At 35.7% G+C, this 6,735-nt stretch overlaps 1 pseudogene; it reads left to right on the top strand.

Annotated features, from left to right (window-relative positions):
* Nucleotides 1-6,371, top strand: part of LOC102481369 (60 kDa heat shock protein, mitochondrial-like) — an 88,010-nt pseudogene extending 81,639 nt beyond the window's left edge.
* Nucleotides 6,372-6,735: the final 364 nt, after the last annotated feature.

The following is a 6,735-nucleotide window of genomic DNA, read 5'->3' as shown; positions in this document are numbered from 1 at the left end:
AGAGGGTGGGAAAGGACAGAGGGTCAGAAAGAGGGGTAAAAATAATTCTAGGAACTAGAAACGGAAAATTGTTTATAACATGCATGATTAAGTCACTATGCAGTATATTCTGGATGGGAAATCACATTTTGTATGCTGTAATGATGCTTCGGGAAAGAATGTAAATTAAGTTACAAAAAAAAAGTTTCAGAAAAAAATATCTATTCGATGATTGCAGTAAGAGATATAGCCCCAGCTAGGCGCTACTTTATAGGATGCCTAAAGATAGACTTGTGTTCATGGAAATGTATATATCAGTTGTGTGTGCTATGAAAATATTTAGATTAATTAAGATCTTTAGTAATTCAATAAAATGTGGGGGGAAAACAGTATAGAAAGTAAACATAGATAACAGAGACAGTGTGGGAAGAGAGTGGGAGATGGCAGAGGGTAAGAGATAGGGAATCAAGGATGGGGAAAAAAAAGCAAAACATACAGAAAACAAGAAATGGAAAATTATTTGCTGACAATAACATGTATGTTGATGTGCTTGATTGAGACAATATACAGTGTACTCTGGATGGAAAATCTCATTTTGTATACTGTAATGATGTACATTGAATGAACGTAAATAAATAAATTTAAATTAGAAAAAAAGAAACATGAAAAATGGTTATAGGTACGAGATATAGTGAAGGAAGAGGGTGGTTATAGGTACGAGATACAGTGAAGAAGGCAGAAAGACATTAAGGGGAAAAATAGACATGACATTTATGTGACACAGAAATGAATTATTATCTGTTGATGATAATGTGTATAGTAACCTCAAGTGGACTGGTGAGAAATGTTTTCATGTTGGAAAACTTAATTTACAAGCTAAGTGATGTCTAGTGATTGAATAAAATAAATTAAAATAAAATATATATAAAAAAAGAAAAACACAGAAAAACGTGTCATGAATTTTCCAAGGTCCCAATAGTTTTCATGGTGACTGTAACGTGTGTGCAGGTGACAAGAAGTAAGAGGTAACAAAGGCTGAAAATGATGGGACATATTGGACCTAACATGTGGAGCTGTTAGATATTATCTCATAATGGTGACATCTTTCAAAGTTTTAAGGTGGTGCGTGAGATGGTTAGAAAAGTTTGAGAAAGCTAAATCTGGTGGCTATCAGGATGGTTTGAAGGGGTAAGGAATGGAGGCTATGGGATCTGATGGGAAAGTGACTGTACTAGTCTAAGTAAAGGAAGAGCAAGGCTTAGGTTACTATAGTAATGATGACTATAGAGAGAAGTGGACAGAAGTCAAAGGCTTTTCTAATCTCCATCTTCAGTCTCTGAAGATTTTAATGTAGGACCTTATTTTCTTCTCACCTAGAATGCAGTAATAGCTTTTTAATTAGTTTCTCTTCCTTTTCTTGGATACCTCCCCTGCACATAGCTACCAGAGTGGTATTTGCAAAATGTAAGCCCAAACATAATCTTCCTCCATTGGAATGGTTCGATAATGTTCTGTAATACTATTTTTCTTTTTGCAATAGGGTGTGTTCGCTTCCTGGGTAAGGAGAAGGAACGTGAGAAATCACCCTCTGGGGGTATTTCCAGGCTGCAATCCCTTCTCTCTTCTCATCTTGAGACATTGTGGCACACATGCACATGTACCTGGTGTATTTTTTTAAGCTACTTGGTCTGGGACTTCAACTGTACAATTGGTCACATAGGGTCTAGCCACCCTAACCTCCATGCCATCTGTTGGCCCTCCACATTTTAGTAAGGTAAAGTTTGTACTTAATTTAGCATGCAATCTTCTATATTATCTGGCCCCTGGTTCCTGCTCTTCCCTCATCTATCTATCTACCTACCTACCTACCTTCCTTCTTTCCTTCCTTCCTTCCTTCCTTCCTTCCTTCCTTTCCTTCCTTTCCTTCCTTTCCTTCTCTTTCTTTCTTTCTTTCTTTCTTTCTTTCTTTCTTTCTTTCTTTTAATTTCATTTTCTTGTATACATTCAATCACATTATTATTTGGCTTACAAAATGGATCTTTCAACAAGTGAACATTTCTCCTTAGTACAGTTGACAAAACTACAAAATATCTTCAACAGATAATACCACATTTCTTTGTGCCATTAATGCTTTGCCTCCCTATATTTCTTCTAAATGTCCTTCCTCAAACCCTCCTCTTTCACACACACTGTATCTGGTATTTACATCTATGTACTGTGTTTCGATATCCTTTAGTCAGTTAGTTTCAGTCACAGAGTGCGGACACTCGGTATATATTAAGTGGGGACATACAGTGCCTCTCCTTCATAGCCTGACTTATTTTATTCAGCAGTAAATCTTCCATATTCATCCACTTCCTGTCAAAAGCCAGGGTTTTTTTTTATGGCTAAATAGTATTCCATAGACTATTTGTGCCACAGTTTCTCACTTCATCTTTAGATCTATTGACCCATTAGTAGTGCTAAAAAATGGATCATGTTCTGTCTTATTTGCGTAACTTCCCACATACTCTTCTCTCTGCTTGGAATGATTTCCCATGACTCATTTTCCTGATTAATGCCTATTTTGCCATCAAGTCTGTGCTCCATATCATTTCCTTTGACAAGAATCCTGGGTTCCCAATATGATGTACATGCCTCTTTCTACGGAGCACTGAAATAATTACATTACCCATGTGCCTCTCCTAATAGACTGTGAGATTCTTGAGTCAGGGACTATCTTGTTTTAATTTTGTGTTGTTTGAATTATTAAGGTACAGTCATAAATGGCTATGGGGTTGGTACTGAATGACTAAAATATAGTCAGTACAATTTTAAAATTTCATATGATAAATAAGCGCAATAAAGTAAACATCTTAGTTTTTCAAATGTAGTACTTTATTGCGAATAATTCAGTTATTTATTTTTTATTTTTAAACTTTATTTTGTTCTTTCATGAGAGAGAGAGAGAAAGAGACAGAGACCCTCCCACAGGATCCTCATGCCACGATCCACCCCAGCCTGAGCCAGCCTGTATCACAGATATGTGGAAAATTAAAAATAAAGGTCCTCTTGAGAGAACAAGAGAGATAATATAACATTAATTATGTTTATATTTTATGTAAAAACATAGAATTAGATAATTTTTAAAAGAATAAATATGTTTTTTATTGGGAAAATTGGAAATGACTGATATCTTGCCCAATTAGTGTAACTTGAATGTAATAATACTACTTTATCCCAGTAATTAATGTATCAGACATCAGCTGGTTCACAATCCTAGGTGGATTATATTTATACACACATTCATAAATGTCTCAAATATTAAGAGACTAATCACTTCTTAAACTATAAAATTCCACTTATATTTTTAGTTTTGTAACTTTTCTTGGGTAACAAAAAATAATTTGGCTGGAATCTAAATTAAGGCTTGTACTACTATATATGTGTATATATATTTGTGGCATATATATGAGCATATCATATTAACAAATAAAGCATAAATTAACTATAGTTGATATTAATAGCAAATTGTGATCTGTAAAAATAAATCTCTAATAAAGTGTTATCCCAGAAACCACAGGGGAAAAAAAGAAATTTTAGCTTTTAAGATGAGACATAAATGATATTTTTTAATTTAAACTTTAAAAATAATTTTATTTCAAGTTCTTTTATACATTCAATCATGTTATTTAGCTTGCAAAGTGAATATTCCAACATGTGTACATTTCTCACCAGTCCAGTTGATAATACTATAAAATTATTTTCAACAGATAATACCCCATTTCTTCATCCCATTAATGCTTTGCCTCTCTATTTTTCTCCTTAATGTTCTTTCTCGACTCTACTCCTTCACTGGCCTTCTTCCCACACTATATCTGATATTCACAACCATTTACTATCTTGCTATATCCTTTGGCCATTCAGTTTCAGTCAAAGAGTGCAGACACTCGGTATATAGTAAGTGGAGACATACAATGTCTCTCCTTCATAGTCTGGCTTGCTTCACTCAGCAGTTAATCTTTAATATTTATCCACTTTCTGTCAAAAGCCAGGTCTTGTTGTTTTTTATGGCTGAGTAGTATTCCATAGAGTATATGTGCCACAGTGGGTTTTAAATCCATTCATCTGTTCTTGGGCATTCGGGTTGGTTCCATGTCTTAGCAATTGTGAATAATTCCACAATAAACATCGATATGCAAGCACTTTTCCGATTAAGAATTTTTCTGTCCTTTGGGTAGATACCAAGGAGTGGGATTGCTGGATCATGTGGTAGTTCTATTTGTAGATTTTTGAGGAATCTCCAAATCATTCTCCACATTGGCTGGACCAATTTACATTCCCACCAGCAGTGTAATTCAATTTAGACAATAAACATCTATTTCCACTTGGATTTTTCATTTGACATTTCTCAGAACCTTTGCCCTATTTTTTTTGTGTATTTAGATAATTAAATTCAATTGATACTTTTAGTTAAATACTATTAAAAATAATAGTCCTCACTCACTGCTGAAGGGCTGCTTCACCACAGGCACGCCTTGCAGCTGCTCCGCAGAAAGGCCCACAGTCCTTTGCCAGATGAGGCCCATGTCCAGGGCACTGGCTCCTCATCTCACTTGTGCTTATGCCAAAGTTGTAAAATTTGGTGCAGATGCCTGTGCCTTAATGCTTCAATTTGTAGACCTTTGAGCTGATGCTGTAGCCATTACAACGGGTCCAAAGGCAAGAACAGTAATTGTTGAACAGAGTTGGAGAAGTCCCAAAGTAACAAAAAATGGCATGACTGTTGCAAAATCAATTGACAATTGACTTAAAGGATAAATATAAAAATATTGGACTTAAACTTGTTCAAGATGCTGCCAATAACACAAACAAAGAGGCTGAAGATGGTACCACAATGGCTATGGTACTGGCACGCTGTATGACCAAAGAAGGCTTCCAGAAGGTTAGTAAAGGTACTAATCCAGTGGAAATCAGGAGCGGTGTGATGTTAGCTATCGATGCTGTAATTGCTGAACCTAAGAAGGAGTCTAAACCTGTGATGACACCCCAAAAAATTGCTTGGGTTGCTATAATTTCTGCAAATACAAAGAAATTGGTAACATTATTTCTGATGCCATGAAAAAGGTTGAAAGAAAGCATGTCATCACAGTAAATGATGGAAAAACAATGAATGATGAATTAGAAATTATTGAAGGCATGAAATTGGATCGAGGTTATATTCACCCATACTTCATTTTAAATACATCAAAAGGTCAAAATGTGAATTCCAGGATGCCTACATTCTATTGAGTGAAAAGAAAATTTCTAGTGTCTGATCCATTGTACCTGCTCTTTAAATAGCCAATGCTCACTGTAAGTCCTTGGTCATAATTGTTGAAGATGTTGATGGAGAAGCTCTAAGTACACTCATTTTGAATAGGCTAAAAGTTGATTTTCAGGTTGTAGCAATCAAACTTCCAGATTTTGGAGATAATCCAAAGAACCAACTTAAAGGCATGGCTATTGCTAAGGGTGATGCAGTGTTTGGGGAAGAGGATTTGACCCTAAATATTGAGGATATTCAGCCTCATGACATAGAAGTTGGAGAGGCCATTGTGACCAAAGATGAGGTGCCATGCTCTTGAAAGGACAAGGTGACAAGAATCAAATTGAAAAGTACATTCAAGAATTCATCAAGTGTGAAGAGTGGCAATTTCAGAAAACATGGTGTGACTTTTAGAAGCATGCAGAAATGCGCTTTTGTGAGCTACTTTAGCAGAACCATTCAGAAGCATTTACATATGAAAGTACTATTTGCTTGTTGTTAATGGCCATTTTTGTTCATGCTGAGCAGGTCCCAGCAATCAAGTAGATGTCACAGCTAGTCAATATGAAAAGAAAAAATGGAATGAACATCTGGCAAAACTTTCAGATAGAGTAGTGGTGCTGAAGGTTGGTGGAAATAGTAATGTGGCAGTGAATAAAAAGAAAGTTACAGATGCCCTCAATGCTACAAGAGCTGCTATTGAAGAAGGCATTGTTCTAGGAGAGGGTTGTGCCCTGCTTCATTGCATTCCAGCCTTGGAATCACTGACTGCAGCTAATAAAGATAAAAAAATTGATATAGAAATACTTAAAAGAACACTTAAAATTTCTACATGACCATTGCTAAAAATGCAGGTGTTGCAGGATCTTTGCTAGTTGAGAAAATTATGCAAAGTTCTTCAGAAGTTGGTTATGATGCTGTACTTGGACATTTTGTGAATATGGTGGAAAAAAGAATCATTGACCCAACAAAGGTTGTAGGAATTGCTTTATTAGATGCTGTTGGAGTGGCCTTTCTGTTAATTACAGCAGAAGCCATAGTCACAGAAATCCCTAAAGAAGAGAAGGAGCCTGGAATGGGCAGAATGGGAGGTAGCATGTTTTAATTTCTAGAATAGTGCTTTACCATTATTCATGAACTGTGACAGGAAGCTCAAGGCAGTGCTCCTCACCAAATAACTTCAGAGAAGTTAGCTGAATAAAATAAAAGTGAAGAAAAGGCTGGCTGATGTTTAAGAAAATCACTATAGCCATTAGTTGCTGGTTTCAGTTGACAATATATAGTAGGTTTCTGCTGTCATTGTCTATGTCTACAAATAATTTATTTTGTATTTTTGAATAAAAAGACATTTGTGCATTTCTGATACTGGGTGCAAGAGCCATGGACCAGTGTACTGCTTTTAATTGAAATCACTGAGGCATTTTTAATACTATTCTATTAAAATCAGGATTTTAGTGCTTGCCATCACC

The sequence above is a fragment of the Tupaia chinensis genome, unplaced genomic scaffold (genome assembly GCF_000334495.1).
Source record: "Tupaia chinensis unplaced genomic scaffold, TupChi_1.0 Scaffold000180_1, whole genome shotgun sequence".
NCBI classification, from domain to species: Eukaryota; Metazoa; Chordata; class Mammalia; order Scandentia; family Tupaiidae; genus Tupaia; species Tupaia belangeri.
The sequence above is the reverse complement of the archived record's forward strand: the minus strand, read 5'-3'. Positions and strand labels throughout refer to the sequence as shown.